This window comes from Pan troglodytes, chromosome 13, assembly GCF_028858775.2.
Source record: "Pan troglodytes isolate AG18354 chromosome 13, NHGRI_mPanTro3-v2.0_pri, whole genome shotgun sequence".
NCBI classification, from domain to species: domain Eukaryota; kingdom Metazoa; phylum Chordata; class Mammalia; order Primates; family Hominidae; genus Pan; species Pan troglodytes.
In genome coordinates, this window is record NC_072411.2 from 22,961,750 (window position 1) to 22,978,676 (window position 16,927).

General features: G+C 38.7%; 1 long non-coding RNA gene across 1 annotated transcript in view; it reads left to right on the forward strand.

The window, feature by feature from the left end:
* The window catches only part of LOC134807968 (uncharacterized), a 512,919-nt gene that overhangs the window by 380,172 nt on the left and 115,820 nt on the right, over window positions 1–16,927 (forward strand). The gene's annotated exons all lie outside the window — the stretch shown is intronic.

The following is a 16,927-nucleotide window of genomic DNA, read 5'->3' on the forward strand; positions in this document are numbered from 1 at the left end:
AGAAATAAAGAACTTATTCATGTAACCAAACACCACCTGTTCCCCAAGAACCTATTGAAATGAAAAAGTAAATAGAAAAATAAAAACAAATATAAAAATAAAATCCACCCTTTCAAGAAAAAAAAAAAGAATGTTTGTTAAGGAAAAAAATAAAAATAACGTGATGGCTAGAAGAAGGCCTCCAGCTCAGGGTGTCATTGCTGGGCAGCAGAACAGAGCATCAGTCTCTTACACAAATGTGCCAGAGGACCCTGGGCAGTGAAGTTTTTTGGCAATTTGTCATTTGAAGAATTTTCTTCATTTGACTCAGTAAACCGTACCTAGAATCTGCCTATTTATTTTTATTATTTAAATTATAGCCATTAGCTTGATATTGTCCAGGCTTTTTAGCTTGTGTGGGTGTTATTTGAATGCCGTGTGCTTGCTGCTTTGTAACAGCTCTCTGATTGAGAGTAGAAGCAGCCCATCTCTCAGAGCCCAGAAAAGAAAGATAAAGGTATCATTTGTTGTCATCAAAATCGATTATCTCAGGCTTAGGAGGGGAGGCAGTGGCTGGGTTAAGCCCATGGAGCTGGAGCGTAGATTAATTTCTTTTTGTCTGCCTTATCAGCTGGAGGCTAAGAAATTATTATGGGTAAAAAATGACTTTTATCTGTGATCTTGGATAGACAAATGAAGGGATTTTGTCAAAAAGAAAAGAAAACTCATATAATTGATGTGTCAGTCTCTTATCACTCAGAACCTTTAAAAATAATAACTTATTAATTAACTTTGGAACTAGTAAGTGAAGGAATCCTCCATGGTCATTAATCAAAAATTCTCCTTAAAATACATACAATTTATGTCATGGTTCCATGACTTTTCTCCAGTGGTCTTCTGGAGACGCAGCGATCCACCTGGCAATGCATCTACCTTCCTTTGGCAAATAAGCTCCTCTTCACCCCTCAAAACCAGCTGAGGTGGCAGCTGTTCCAAGAGCTGCATTCTGTGCAAAGCGTGCCTCTCAGCCAGCGCCTCCACTACAGTGCTAGGCTTGTTGCGGTAGAGTGATCTCTTCTTGAGCCTTACTTTCTAGGGGACTGTGTGATCCTGGAGGACTTGAATGGGTCCTCTTCATCGATGTGTCCTCTCTTCCTTGTTCTTTGTGCACAAACACCGCACACACACACAATCTATATTTCCCTCTCTCTACATACGCACATATCTACTAAATTGAGTTTAAATGAAAGGTTTATTTTTATTTTTATTTTTTTATTTTTTGAGATGGATTTTCATTCTTGTTGCCCAGGCTGTGCAATGGCACGATATGGGCTCACTGCAACTTCTGCCTCCCAGGTTCAAGTGATTCTCCTGCTTCAGCCTCCTGAGTAGCTGGGATTACATGCACCCCCAACCATGCCTGGCTAATTTTTGTATTTTTAGTAGAGACGGGGTTTTGCCATATTGGTCAGGCTGGTCTCGAACTCCTGACCTCAGGTGATCCGCCTGCCTCGGCCTCTCAAAGTGTTGGGATTACAGGCGTGAGCCACCGCTCCTGACCCTAATTGAAAGTATTATTAACTAATAATCCAAGAAGCCAAAATATCGGAAAGCCTCTAAACTTTGGAGTCAGAGACAACTGATTTCAAATCCCACCTTGGCTACTTATTGCCTAGATGACTTTGAAAACGTTAATATATGAGTCTTAGTTTGCTGTTTGATTAAATGAGAGTCATAACTAGTGTCATGCTGGGATTAGACAAAAAAGCATCGTTCATTTTGAATGTCACACAGTAGGACCTAGATGTAGGTCTGCTGTCTTTCTCTTTTTTCAAAAAAGTATTTTAAGTTATTTTTATTTTAATAAAATAAAATAACTGACAGAACCTTGTATAAACAAATGATCAAAATACATGGGTTCCTTACTCCTTGGTTATCTGCTATTTTCCTGTGTAAGAAAGAGTGAGCTGATGAAGACTTGGCATCAGACTCCAGGGACCAGAACACCAGAGCCACTTGGGAGCTTATGAGAAATGCAGGAACTCAAACATCTTGAATCAGAAATGTGCATTTTAGGAAGATCCCCAGAAGATTCAACTGCCCATTCAAGTTTGAGAGGAGCTGAGCCTGGAACAGGCTACAGCCCAGATTTGAATAATTCTAGGAAGTTCATTCTCGCTCCTGTGCTAATGAAAGAGAACTTATAGCCAAATGTGGACTTGCTGAATAAAACTTCCCTGTGATGAAACGAGGAATGGGCTTTCACAGAAATAATTCATTCTGCCTCCTTGTTGCATCTTATTTCAAAGCTGTGCCATCCTAGAGGGGCTGGGGCCTTTGTGCCAGCTACTGCCCCCAGAGAAACGAGCCAGAACACCCAGCCTGATGGGAAAACAGGGGCCTCACTTCATTTCCCTGTCCCTGGCTCTTTCCTGTGCCCATGTCAGCAGAATGTAAAGGCTTGTATCTCCCCAGGGATTCAGGGGGCTGAAACAATAGTTTTCTTTCATCTTTTGATGTTTTATTAAAAAAAAAAAACTACCCACCAAAAGCAAGGCTTTAATACAATATATATTGATTTAAAGTGTTTCATGTCTTATAGAAACATATTATTACCTTTTGAAGGGACAACCTTTGCTGACATTTTGAGTCAAGGATATTGGCCTCGTGGACCATCTCTTGTTTTTTTTTTGTTAAAGTATCTGTGCATTTATTTGAGATTTGAAGGGGTCCTCATATCAATTTGGTGTCTATGCTCGGCAAATAATCATTCATGACCAACTCCAGAGTTTCCTCAGCGGCAGATGAATGTAGACTTGCAGAGTCATCTTGGTGGGGGCTTTCTGTCCCGTCTTGTATGATAACTGAATAAATCCCATTTGTGAGAGTTGGATGGCTGCTTAGGAAGCACTTTTCAACAGAAAAAAAAATGGCTTTTCTATTTTCCAACTTATCTTTTATGTGTTGGTTTAGCAAACATTTCCAACACCCCTACAATACAACATGTTCTTGGAGTAAAAAGATGAGGGAGAGAGAGATAGAGTTTCTGCCTTCAAAAAGCCAAGAATTTAGTAGGCAGACAAGCAGTGTTCAATGAACTGCAAATAAAACATGACACAATTGATTAAATCTAAATACAATGAATGTGACCAAGGTACAGACAGAGTGCAGTCTTTGGCATAGAGAGAACAAAGGAGAATGTCTGGGTGAGGATGTGGACTCGCACGGCAGGTAACTAAGCTTTCGCTGTGTATTGTTGAGAAGAGACTCCATCTGGGCTAGGGTGGGCAAAAGGACCTTCCACTAGATGGAAGAGCACCAGCACAGGCCCAGAGATATGAAAGAGTATTGCCTATTTAGGAAACTGAAAGTATCTTAGCATGTGTATGGCGTATGGCAGAAGTTTTTAAATTTTTTTGATTGTGTTGAGTAATAAGGAATATGTTTTACATCGTGATCCAGCACCCACATGTACACACTCAAATACCACTGCAACAAAAGGCAAAATCTTCCCAAGATAGTATGTACCCTTGCTATACTCAATGTGCTTTGATGTTTTCTTTCTTCATCTCTTCAATTCTATTTCATTTATTAAAATGCTGGCCATGCCTTATTAAACTGATGACAGTTCACTAAAGGGTCATCACCCACAGTTTGAAAAGAATGTTGTGTTCACTGAGGACTCAGGTGCAGTTATATGGCTGGAGTCAGTAAGAATCAAGGGAAGGGCCCTGTGTGAGCATGTGTGCCACCAAGTGAGGAGAATGGGTAAAGTGTCTCTATAATTTATTTTTCTTTACTCTTTCTCTCAGCAGCTCATCCTTTGTATCCATACAATTTCTTGTTTCATATTCCATATCTCAAGGCTCTGATGTCTGCCAGCTTATCTTATAACCCAAAAACCCCAAGATGTAGTAGAAACTAAATTGTAGGTTTACAGTTTACCAAATACTCTATTATTCTTATAATAATACTATGAAGTTGGGTTTTTCTATATGTTACAGTTGAATAAATGGAGATTTGGTGAAGTTAGCTAACTTTTATAAGATAACTCAGCTAGTTAGTGGTGGATCCACTGATTTCATACTCATGAGATCTCCTTTCTTCCGTACCACCCTCACTGCCTCTATCGGTGTGTCCTTTTTACATATTGTGTTTGAATTTTAAGAAGGACTTTCTAAAAATAATATTAATTGAAGTGACAAGTATAATAAAGATTTCTCAGATTTATGGCTGGTTAGAAAGGGAGGCATTTTTGTGCTGGTAGGCCATTTTGTGTGCTTTGAATTATGCCATAGGTAATCAGCTGCTTCACCCACGGGCAGTGTGAAGGCTGCTTGTATGTGAGAGTGCATAAATGCCTCCATAGAACTACGTATACTTACATGTTTATGGATTTATAGAAGTTGTCTAGTTTAAGTTTTGGTTTTCCATGGGGAGAATTATAGCTCCCTCACACTTTGAGAGGCTCTATCAAGTATCAATGCCAAAAAGCCCAGATGAGCCCTGCCACCAACACAGACTCAAGATCTTAGTGAATACATCCAGGCTGGGGAGAAGCAATTCTTTTTGATAGCTTTTATATTCCATTTGAGGGGGCAGCTCCTGGCTATGCCACATCTTTTGAAGAGTCTGTTCATTCATTCATTTGTTCATTTGTTCAACAAATATTTTTTGATCGACTATTAAGCGACAGGATCTGGCAAGGGCAAGTGTGATGACCTGCACAGGAACATTCATAAGCCCACCCCAATCTTTGGCATCTCAACCAATTGTTCCACCCCCATCCATGTGCTCAAGCCAACACTTAGGTATCAGCATTGATTACTCCCTGCTTTCTTCCCAAATTCCTGACATTCTCCTTCCACCTGCCTTACTTATTCAAAGTTTAGAGTCACCTGCCTTCTTCAAAGGGTTCTCAAAGTAGAGTGGGAGATATAGTCATATAGATGAAGCAGTATGGATGCATGAAATGTTTATGACCTACACTGGCTTTACCAAAATTCGAGAGAGGCGCAGTGTGCTTGCAATATCCAGTGAAGTTGCAGGAGAGCAGACTCAATTTTGGTCCTTAGTTCTTCTTTTCATTATCTCGTCCTTTGACTTGGAACAACCTTGTCCTAGCCCTTCTACCAAAGTGCAGCCTGTCAGTGCCATGTGTTACTTTGCCCCTAATTACTGTTTACTGAATTTGCATGTAACTTTTTACATGATAAAATAATTATCATTACTAGGTAGTCCGGTTGCTGAGGCAACTAAGAGTGGTGCATGCACAGCTTACCCTTTCCCTAAAATTTAACTCTCCTTAGTCAAATATAAGAGATGTTCTTGGTATTTTCTCTTTTGTGTTTGAAAATTATAGAACATTCTACAGGTCTTCTGGCTTTTCTCCTTCTTTGTCTGTCTCTTCACAAGATTTTACTGTCTTTTCCTCAATACTTTTTTTCCCCAAATTTTATTTTTCTCAAATGTAATATATATTCTTTAAAAGTTAAATTGTATTTGAGATTTATAACAAAAATAGGAATTTTCCTACTTCATCAATTCTCACCATTACCATGCTTAATTCTTGCTTCATAAATAATCATTTAAAATACTTTTTGTGTATTATTTTAGTATTTCCCTTCATATTTCTAAATAACAGACAAATGTTACTTCTTGACTTTTCAGCTTTAGTTATGATCTAACTTTCTGCCAAGAAAGATAGCGATTTAGTTTCTGTTTCCACTTATTCTCCCCATTTGTTTCTCCTTGATTCTCCTGATAGCATTTAGCTCATGGCTTCCCTCTCAGCTGATGTGCCTGGAGCTTAGGAAAGAAGTGAGAGAGACAAGATGAGGCCAGAAGGGTAGATATATAGGGCCTTGTGGTCTTTGTTGAGGAGTTTGGGTTTTATCCTAAATGCAATGGGAAGCATATGGCTGCCATAAAGTTGGAGAGAAATTGTCAGATATAGGACATCTTTTCAAGGGAGAGCCAGTAGAGCATCATGATGGATTGAGTGTCAGGAGTTTAGGAAGAAAGATGGATTGAGTGTCAGAGTTTAGGAAGAAAGCAGGGATTAATCAATGCTGACACCTAGGTTTTGGTTTGAGCACATGGATGGATGGTAGAACCATTTGTTGAGATGCCAAAGATTGGGGTGTGCTTATGCATGTTCCTGCACAGGTCATCAATAATTTTATTTTGATTGAGTAAATTTGAGATGACTATTGATTCCAAGAGGAGATGTCAAGTACATAGTTGAATAGACTAATAAGGAGCTCAGTAATGATGTCTGGGAATGGATGCATAAATATGGGTGCCATTTTAATGCAGGTGGTACTGAAAACCACAGGACTGGCTGAGATCACAGGGAGCCCAGTTCTAGCTCAATGTGCTCCAAGATCAAGGGATCTAGCTGAGGAAGAGAAGATAAAAGCTAATTCTGAGAACTGGTGGCTAATGTGGAAGAAGGAAGACTGGGTGGTTGTGATGTCCTTAATTCCGGGAGGAAGGAGTGTTTTAGAAGAAGGAAGTTTTCAGTTGTGTCAAATGCTGATGAGATGTCAAGTGACAGAGAAGGGACCACTGCATTTGACAACACGAAGAGTCATGGCAGTGTTGGAAGAAGAATTTGGTCGATAGGTGGCTTTGGAAGCATGAATGAAAGGGCTTAAAGGTTTATAATGAGGATGTGGGGACCGTGACAGGTGCTACACCAGAGCCCAGGAGGCAGTGAGAATACACTGTAGAGAATCATGACCTCGTCAGGACATCAGGAAGTTTCTCCCAAGTAAGTAGCTCTGAGATCTGTCCCGAAGTCTAAAGAATGAGAAGGAGTTGAGTATGTGAGACAGTGGGGAGGGGAAAGAGTGTTTCAGGAAGAGGGAACAGGATGTGAGAAGACTCAGAGATAGCAAGGCAAGTGCAAAGAAATGAAAGAAGGCCAAAGAATATGGGAAAGTGATATGGGGTCGGGGGAGGTGGCTGGAATTGAGGGGTATTTAGGGACTCAGGCTTTGCAAGATACCCTAATCTTATTTGTCTATCCCAAACACAATGGGATGTTATTGAGACGTTCTCAAAAAGAGTTTTGTGGTTTTCAAATATCATGTGGCTAGTATACAAAGAGCAGACAGGAGGTGGATAAGTGTGGCTAAGGAGAGACAAATTAGGAGGCTTTTGCAGTGGTCCAGACAAGAAATGATGGCAGCTTATTCCAAGCACAGGGGTCAGTGAGGGAATTATGTCACAGAAGCCCTTCATAGAACAAAGAAGCAAGTTCAATAATAGCAGTAAAAGTGTTTTATCTTTGGCAATGAGCACAGTCTTTGCATTTGACAATATCTCATGTTAATTTATTCTGTTGACTAATTGCTGTTTGGAGAAATGGAACTCATTCACCATTAGGTTTGACATGTTAAATTAATCAGATCTCTTAAAAGGCTTCCAACTTCTGAAAGGCTCAGACAGTTCAAAATTTCATCCCCATTTATCACACTGTTTTTGACATGATATGCAAAGAAAAATAGCCTCATTCATTCCTATCTATACTCTGGCATACTTCTTGAGGCACAGGGGCATTTACTGGGTTACAAATGACTTCCCTGTTATTCAAGATAAACTGATGCCTTTAACTTGACTTTATTATCAATCTATTATTTATCAATAAGAAACCCTTCAAACAGTGTTTCAAAAATTGAAACATACAGCAGATTACTTTCCAATTCCTTTAATTTCTGATCACATCATTTCTGAGTTTGAGATCACTTTCCAAAAAGATGTTCTCTTCTCTACAATGAGATATGTTGTGTATAACACATTTTCTATTACGTTGCCATTTTCTTTTAATGGAACTCAACTTGAAGTATCCATTTTTGGCTTGGAGCAAAATGAGATTCTTTGGCTGAGCTCTTGCATTAACAACCCCTGTTGTGCCGGTTCTAGTTCTTCAAAACCCTAAGTGATGTACTGAATGGATCTTCTCACATCCCATACATCTTTGCACATTTCTGACTGATTCTAAATATTCCCTCCCCAAATATAACCTTTATGCCTTTCTACTAAGCTCTCCTATTTCATTTCAATGCTGCACTCAGACATAGTTTATCATATTTTTTTTAAAGATATGGTTCTTGTTTTAGGAGATGCAAATACCTAAAAATAAATTTTGCAGAACTTTTAGATAAACTTTTAAGGGAACTGTTCAGTCTTGAACAAAGGTCTAACTAGTTCTTGGTCTGTACTCTGTAAAGTCTCCATCTGAATGCATGATCTCTTGCTCTCAGTACTGTTGAGAAGGTGTTTCACTGGCTCTGAGCAGGATTGCATTTGTGCTCTTGTGCTCGCTCCCTCTGTTTGTACTTCTCCAAAGTCTCCTGACCACTCTTTCTCTGTCCTTGTCTCACACGCCTCCTCGCACTGATTGCCTGGCTCCTGATGAAAGTTTACAGTTGAGTCTTTCTTCTTCTCCATTGCCCATTTTAATTCATACAGTCTTCTCACCAACTCTATCTTCCTTTTCATCCCTCCTCTAGTAGTCTATGCTGTATTTTCATTTACTTGCATGTTAACCATGCTTAAATGGGCTAAATTATCAGGCATCATTCATTCGCTCATTCATTCAGTCAGCCAGCTGACAAACACAGCCTCACTACACAGCCAGCACCCTGTTATATAGGAATTCAGGTGAGAATGAGACAGAATCCATGTCCTCAAAACACGTCCACGGGATACAAAATCATATCACCAAGTTTCTGGATACAAAGCGTGAATCCACGCTTAAATCTGGATTCAAAAGGAACACTGCAGCTTTACTGAGCTGGAATCTGCTTACTTAGAAGGACTGGTTTAAACAAAGTGTTAAGGATATTCCATGATATCTACAAGGGATTTTTGTATTATTAAGTACTTAGTAGGAGCCTGGCATTATTCAGGCCTATTACACTAATTAATCTTCAAAGCGATCATGGAAGGAAAAACATTTTTATCCCTGTTTCATTAATGAGAAAATCAGAGCTCAGAAAATTTAAAACATGTCCAATATCACATAGCTAATAATTAAGTTGCAATGGCTATTTTAACTAAATCTTATGAATATTTTCAGACTCAAACTTAGCCCTTATCACCCATCTTCATCAATTATTAACATGTTGCCATTCTCCATTCTTCCTTCTTCCTTCTTCTTTCATCCATCACCCCCTGCCATTTCCTTTTTTTTTTTTTTTTTTGGACAGAGAAGTATTTTAAGCAAATTCAATATGACATATTACTTTACCTGTGTATATTTCCATATGTAACTTTTATAGATGTGAACTCTAAAAAGACACAAGCACAATATTATTATCACAAACAACAAAATTACCAACTTTCCTGAATAATTGCTTAATAGCATCTAATACTCAACTCAGGATTTCTTTCTTCTGATTGTCTTTCTGGAGTTTTAAAATATTTTTCTTAACAATTAAGATCTAAAATGGAACCCAGTCTGTCTTCTTCGTGAGCGCCCCCATCCTCTTGCTCATCATTAGGCAGGGCTGTCTAGCTTGGGCCCACAACACAGCCGCCCCACCTCAGACTGATTGTTCTGATTGATAACTGCTTTGTGTTGTGCTGGGGTGCAGCCCTGAGAGACAAGTGAAAGACCCTCTGGCCCTCTGCCATTACCACTGCCAAGGTCTCTGCCCCTGCTACCCTCACGTTTGGGAGGGACCGTAAAGCCTGAGCTAGCTCCACGGCTATGGTGTGCAGCCCAGGAGTGCCAAGCCAAGATCTGCATCCAGCATTTCAGTGGAAGAGGAGCCCACACCTTCAGAGCACTGCAAGGGACCACAGCTGCAATCATGAGGAAATACAGAGGAGCCACTTGGCTAAGAGCCTACCAGTCATTGCACTTAAGCACCACCTACTGGATCACGGCCTGAACTTCAACACCAAAAATACTTTGCTGTATCCCCCCCTCCATTTCTGTGAAAGGAACAATAAGAATTCAGCTACAAATAAAGACCCTGCACAAATACTTAGCCCTCTGAAAACATCCAGAAATGAAGACAACTCATTATACTCAAATCCCACTGTAGTTAAAGGAACATTAGCTCATACAGTTGAGAAAGGACCAGTGCAAGAACTCTGTCAACTCAAAAAGCCAGAGTGTCTTCTTTCCTCCAAATAACTGCACGAGTTCCCTAGTGATGGTCCTTAACCAGGCTGAAATGGCTGAAATAACAGACACAGAATTTAGAATATGAATGGGAACAAAGACCACTGAGATTCAGAAGAAAGTCAAAACCCAGTTTAAGGAATCTAAGGATTACAACAAAATAATACAGGAGTTGAAAGACAAAATGGCCATTTTAAGAAAGAACCAAACTGATCTGACAGAGCTGGAAAACACACTGCAAGAATTTCATAATACAATGGCAAGTATTAACAGAAGAATAGAAGGAAGAGGCAAGAGGCATGTGAGACAAGGACAAGCTGTGGAAACAATCTCAGAACCTGAAGACTGATTCTCTGAACTATCTTAGTGAGGCAAAAATAAAGAAAAAAAAGAATTTTAAAAACAAACAAAACCTCTGAGAAATATGGGATTGTGTAAAGAGACGAACTCTGTAACTCATTGGCATCCCTGAAAGAGAAGGAGGGAAAACAAGCAACTTGAAAAACATATGTGAGGATATTGCCCATGAACATTTCCCAATCTCACTAGACAGGCCAATATTTAAATTCAGGAAATGCAGACAACCCCTGTGAGATACCATACAAAACAACCATCTTTAAGATGCATAATCATCATCAGATTCTCTGAGGTTGACATGAAAGAGAAAATATTAAAAGCGACTAGGAAAAGAAGGGATAAGTCATCTACAAAGGGAACCCCCTTAGTATAACAGTGGACTTTTCAACAGAAACCTTATAAGCCAGAAGAGATTGGGGACCTATATTTAGCGTTCTTAAAGAAAAGAAATTCCCACCAAGAATTTTATATCCAGCCAAATTCAGCTTCATATGTGAAGCAGAAATAAGATCCTTTTCAGACAAGTAAATGCTAAGGGAACTCATTGTCACCAGAATTGCCTTACAAGAGGTGCCTAAAGGAGGGCTAATTATGGAAAAGAAAGACTTTTACCAGCCATCACAAAAACACACTTAAATAAATAGACCACTGACACTATAAAGCAACTACACAATCAATTCTACATAATAACCAGCTAACAATATGATAATAGAATTAAATCCACAAATATTTATGTTAACTTTGAATGAGAACAGGCTAAGCAGCCTGATCAAAAGGCACAGAGTGGCAACTTGGATAAAGAAGCAAGACTTAACTGTATGCTGTCTTCAAGTTACCCATCTCACATGCAAGAATACAAGCTCAAAGTAAAAGGATGGAGAAAAATCTATGAAGCAAATGGAAACCAAAAATATCAGGGGTTGCTATTCTTTTTTTGTTTTTAAGACAGAGTCTCACTGTGTTGCCCGGGCTGGAGTGCAGAGGTTGCTATTCTAATTTCAGACAAAACAGACTTTTAACTGACAATGATCAAAAAAGACAAAGAAGGGCATTACACAATGGCTAAGGGTTTGATTCAATAAGACAATTTAACTGTCTTAAATATATATGCACCCAACACAGGGCATCCAGATTCATAAAACAAGTTCTTAGAGACCTACAAACAGACTTAGATAATTATACAGTAACAGTTGGAGAATTTAATATCCTATTGACAGTATTAGACAGATCAACAAGTCAGAAAACTAACAGAAATATTCAGGACCTGAACTCAATACTTGACCAAACAGACCTAACAGGCATCCACAGAACTCTCCACACCAAAACAACAGAAAATACATTCTTCTCATCTGCACATGGCACATACTCAAATCGATCCCACAATTGACCATAAAACAATTCTCAGCAAATTAAAAAACTGAAATCACACCAATCACACTCTTAGACCACAGCACAATAAAAATTGAAATGAATACCAAGAAGATTGCTCAAAACCATAGAATTACAGATAAACTAAACCACATGATTATGAATGACTTCTGGGTAAGCAATGAAATTAAGGCAGAAATCAAGACATTCTTTGAAACTATGAGAACAGAAGACACAATATACCAGAATCTCTGGGACACAGCTAAAACAGTAGTAAGAAGGAAGTACATAGCACTAAATCCCTACATGAAAATGTTAGAAAGATCTCAAATTAACAACCTAACATCATACTTTGAGGAACTGTAAGAACAACCCCAAAGCTAGCAGAAGACAGAAATAACCAAAATCAGAGCTGAACGGAATGAAATTCAGAAGTAAAAAACCATACAAAAGATCAATAAAAGAAGAAGTTCTTTATTTGAAAGAATAAATAAGTTGATATACTGCCAGCTGGACTAATGAAGTAAAAAAGAGAGATGGTCCAAATAAACACAATCAGAAATGACAAAGGGGACATTACCACCAACTCCACAGAAATACAAAAAACCATCAGAGACTATTATAAACACCTCTATGCATACAAACTAGAAAATCTAGTAGAAGTAGATAAATTCCAGAACACATACACCCTCCCAAAACTGAATGAGGAAGAAATTCAAGCTCTGAATAAACCAATAATGGGTTTAGAAACTGAATTAGTAATAAAAAGCCTACCAACCAGAAAAAGGCCAGGGCCAGATAGATTCACAGTCAAATTCTACCAGAAGTATAAAGAAGAGCTGGTACCATTCCTACTGAAACTATTCCAAAAATTGAGGAGGAGGACTCCTTCCTAACTCATTCTATGAGGTCAGGATCATCCTGATAACAAAACCTGGCAGTGATGCAACAGAAAAAGAAAAATTCAGGTCATTATCCTTGATAAAAATTGATGCAAAAATCCTCAACAAAATACTAGCAAACTGAGTCCAGCAGCACATCAAAATGCTAATCCATCACAATCAAGTAGGTTTTATCTCTGGGATGTAAGGTTGGTTCAACATGTGCAAATCAACAAATGTGATCCATGACATAAACAGAACTAAAAACAAAAATCACACAATCACCTCAATAGATGCAGACAAGGCTTTTGATACAATTCAGCATCCCTGCATGTTAAAAAAAATCCTTAACAACTAGGCATTGAAGGAACATACCTCAAAATAATAAGAGCCATCTATGATAAACCCACAGTCAACATCATACTGAATGGGCAAAAGCTGAAAGCATTCCCCTTGAGAACCAGAACAAGACAAGGATGTCCACTTTCACCATTCCTATTCAACATTGTATTAGAAGTCCTAGCCAGAGCAATCAGGCAAGAGAAAGAAATAAAAGGCATCCAAAGAAGAAGAGAGGAAGTCAAACTATCTCTGCAGACAATATGATTTTATCCCTAGAAAACCCATAGGCTCTGCCCTAAAGCTCCTAAATCTGAGAAACAATGTTAGCCAAGTGTATTAGTCTGTTTTCATGCTGCTTATAAAGACATACCTGAGACTGGGCAATTTGCAAATGAAAGAGGTTTATTGGACCTACAGTTCACCATGGCTGGGGAGGTTTCACAATCAGAGTGAAAGGTGAGGAGCAGCAAGTCATGTCTTACATGAATGGCAGCAGGCAAAAAGAAAGCTGTGCAGGAATACTCCCTCTTATAATAACCATCAGATCTCATGAGACTTACTCACTATCATGAGAACAGCATGAGAAAGACCTGCCCCCATGATTCAATTACCTCCCACAGGGTCCCTCCCACAACACGTGGGAATTCAAGATATTTGGGTGGGGACACAGCCAAACCATATCACCAAGTTTCTGGATACAAAATCAATGTACAAAAATCAGCAACACTTTCATACATCAATAATGTCCAACCTGATTGCCAAATCAAGAACACAATTTCATTCACGATAGCTACAGAAAGATTAAATACCTAGGAATACAGCTAACTAGGGAAGCAAAAGATCTCTACAACAAGGATTACAAAACACTCCTGAAAGAAATCAGAGATGACAGAAACAAATGGGAAAACATTCCATACTCATGGTTAGGAAGAATCAGTGTTGTTAAAACGGCCATACTACTCAAAGCAATTTATACATTCAAAGCTATTTCTATCAAACTACCAATGACATTTCTCACAGAATTAGAAAAAACTATTCTAAAATTCATATGGAACAAAAAAGAGCCCAAAGAGCCAAGGCAATCCTAAGCCAAAAGAACAGAGCTGGAGGCATCATAGTACCCTACTTCAAAGTATTCTACAAGGCTACAGTAATCAAAACAACATGGTACTGGTACAAAAATAGATACATACTAATGGAATAGAATATAGAGCTCCCAAGTAAAGCTGCACACCTACAGCCATCTGATCTTTAATAAAATTGACAAAAACAAGCAATGCAGAAAAGAGTCCCTATTCAATAAATAGTGCTAGGATAACTGGCTAGCCATATGCAGAAGACTGAAGTTGGATCCCTTCCTTACACCATATACAAAAATTAACTCAAGAGGGATTAAATATTTAAATGAAAAACCTACAATTATAAAATCCCTTGAGGAAAACCTAGGAAATACCTTTCTAGACATAGGCCCTGGCAAAAATTTTATGATAAAGATGCCAAAAGCAACAAAACAAAAATTGACAAATGGGACCTAATTAAACTAAAGAGCTTCTGCATATCAAAAGAAACTATCAACAGAGTAAATAGACAACCCATAGAATGAGAAAAATATTTACAAACTATGTGTCTGGCAAAGGCCTAATATACAGAATCTATAAGAAACTTAAACAAATTAACAAGCAAAAAACAAACACCACTAAAAAATATCAAAGGACATGAACAGATACTTTTCAAAAGACATATGCATGTCCAACAAGCTTATGAAAAAAATGTTCAACATCACTGATCATTAGAGAAATGCAAATCAAAACCACAGTGAAATACCATTTCACATCAGTTGGAATGGCTATTACTAAAAAGACAAAGAATAACAGATGCTCATGAGGCTGTAGAGAAAATGAAGTGTTTATACATTGTTGGTGGAAATGTAAATTAGTTCAGCCACTGTGGAAAGCAGTTTGGTGATTTCTCAAAGAACTTAAAACAGAACTACCATGTGACCCAGCAATCCCATTATTGGGTATATGCCCAAAGGAATATAAATTGTTCTACCATAAAGACGCATGCTGGCCAGGTGCGGTGACTCACTCCTGTAATCCCAGCACTTTGGGAGGCCGAGGCAGGTGGATTGCTTGAGTCTAGGAGTTCGAGACCAGGCTGGGCAACAGGGCAAAACCCCGTCTCTTCTAAAAATACAAAAATAAGCTGGGCATGGTGGCAGGTGCCTGTAATACCAGCTACTCAGAAGGCTTAGGTGGGAGAATAACTTGAACCCAGAATGCGGACGTTGCAGTAAGTTGAGATCATGCAACTGCACTCTAGCATGGGCAATAGAGTGAGACTCCATCTCAAAAGATAATAATTAAAAAAACACATGCAAATATATGTTCATCACAGCACCATTCATAATAGCAAAGACATGGAATCAACCTAAGTGCCCATCAATGGTAGACTGGATAAAGAAAATGTGGTACATATACACCATGGAATACTACACAGCCATAAAAGAGAATGAGATCATGTCTTTTGCATCAACATGGATGGAGCTGGAGGCCATTATCCGAAGTGAACCAATGAAGGAACAGAAAGCCAAACACTGCATGTTCTCACTTACAGGTGGCAGCTAAACATTGAGTACACACGGGCACAAAGAAGGGAACAATAGACACTGGGGCTTACTTGGGGGTGGAGAGTGGGACAGGGTGAGGATTGAAAAGCTATCCATTGGGTAGTATGCTTATCACCTGGGTGATGAAATAATATGTACTCCAAACCCTCGCAACATGAAATTTATCTATAGAACCAACCTGCACACATGTATCCCTGAAACAAGAATAAAAGTTAAAATAAAATAAAATGGGCTCCCACACTATGTTCGGTTAATATAGTTACTAAGACTCTTTTTACCTTTACATTTTTCTTCTCCTCTTCTTTCTCCCATGCCAACTACTTGTTGAAGACACCTGGTTTTTTTGTCTTCTGTAGAATTTCCCACGTTCTGAATTGAGCTGATTATTTCCATTTGACTGTGTTTGACTTCTTCTTTTATCTCTCATATTTTCTATAAACTGGCAGGTTAATAAGGTGGCATCATTAGATTCAGGTCAATGTGTTCTCTTTTAATAACACTTTTTTCTTTATACATGGTGTGCGGCACTTCCTAGTGCATTATATCAGCCACTTCCTTTCTACAGATGTCACAGTTGATGACTGGGGGCAGGTGTCGTTAATCTGAGCCATACTTGCTAAGTGTCCTCATTAACCTTTCACTGATTTTTTTTAGCCATTGATAACCATTGTCCAGTTGATTAATTCATTAGGTATCACAAACTGTTGATTTCTATAATTCTCTATCATTCCTGCTAAGTTCATTAGTTGATATTCTTATATAATAAGAATTTTTCCTTCACCAATTATTTGGTTGCCCTGAAATATGGTTTATATCCAAAAGCGAGACTAAATTCTTGATTCTGACCCTAAGTTTCAGAATAAGGAGTTGGTATACCACAAAGCTAGAGCCCAGGACCGCGTGACGCTAAGCCTTATTAAATTTCTCTTTAACTGGAGAGTTTAAAATGTTGTAAGAATAAAAGCAAAGTCTAAATGTCCTAGTTCTTTTTTGGCAGTCAGGTGGCTGTGGAGCCAGGATCCCTGAGATTCCCTGGTGCGGCTGTTTCAGAAGAAATGTCAGAGGTCACGAGGTGTCACTTGGTTGCACTTCATAGCAGTTACTGCCCTTTGCAGTCTGATTAGCCATCGTGATCAACCTGGAGTTTCAACACCTAGATGGCCAACAGTCAGGTTTAATTAATAGCTTGGTGTCTGAGTCATATCCATTTATTCCCTCACTCCCCCCACC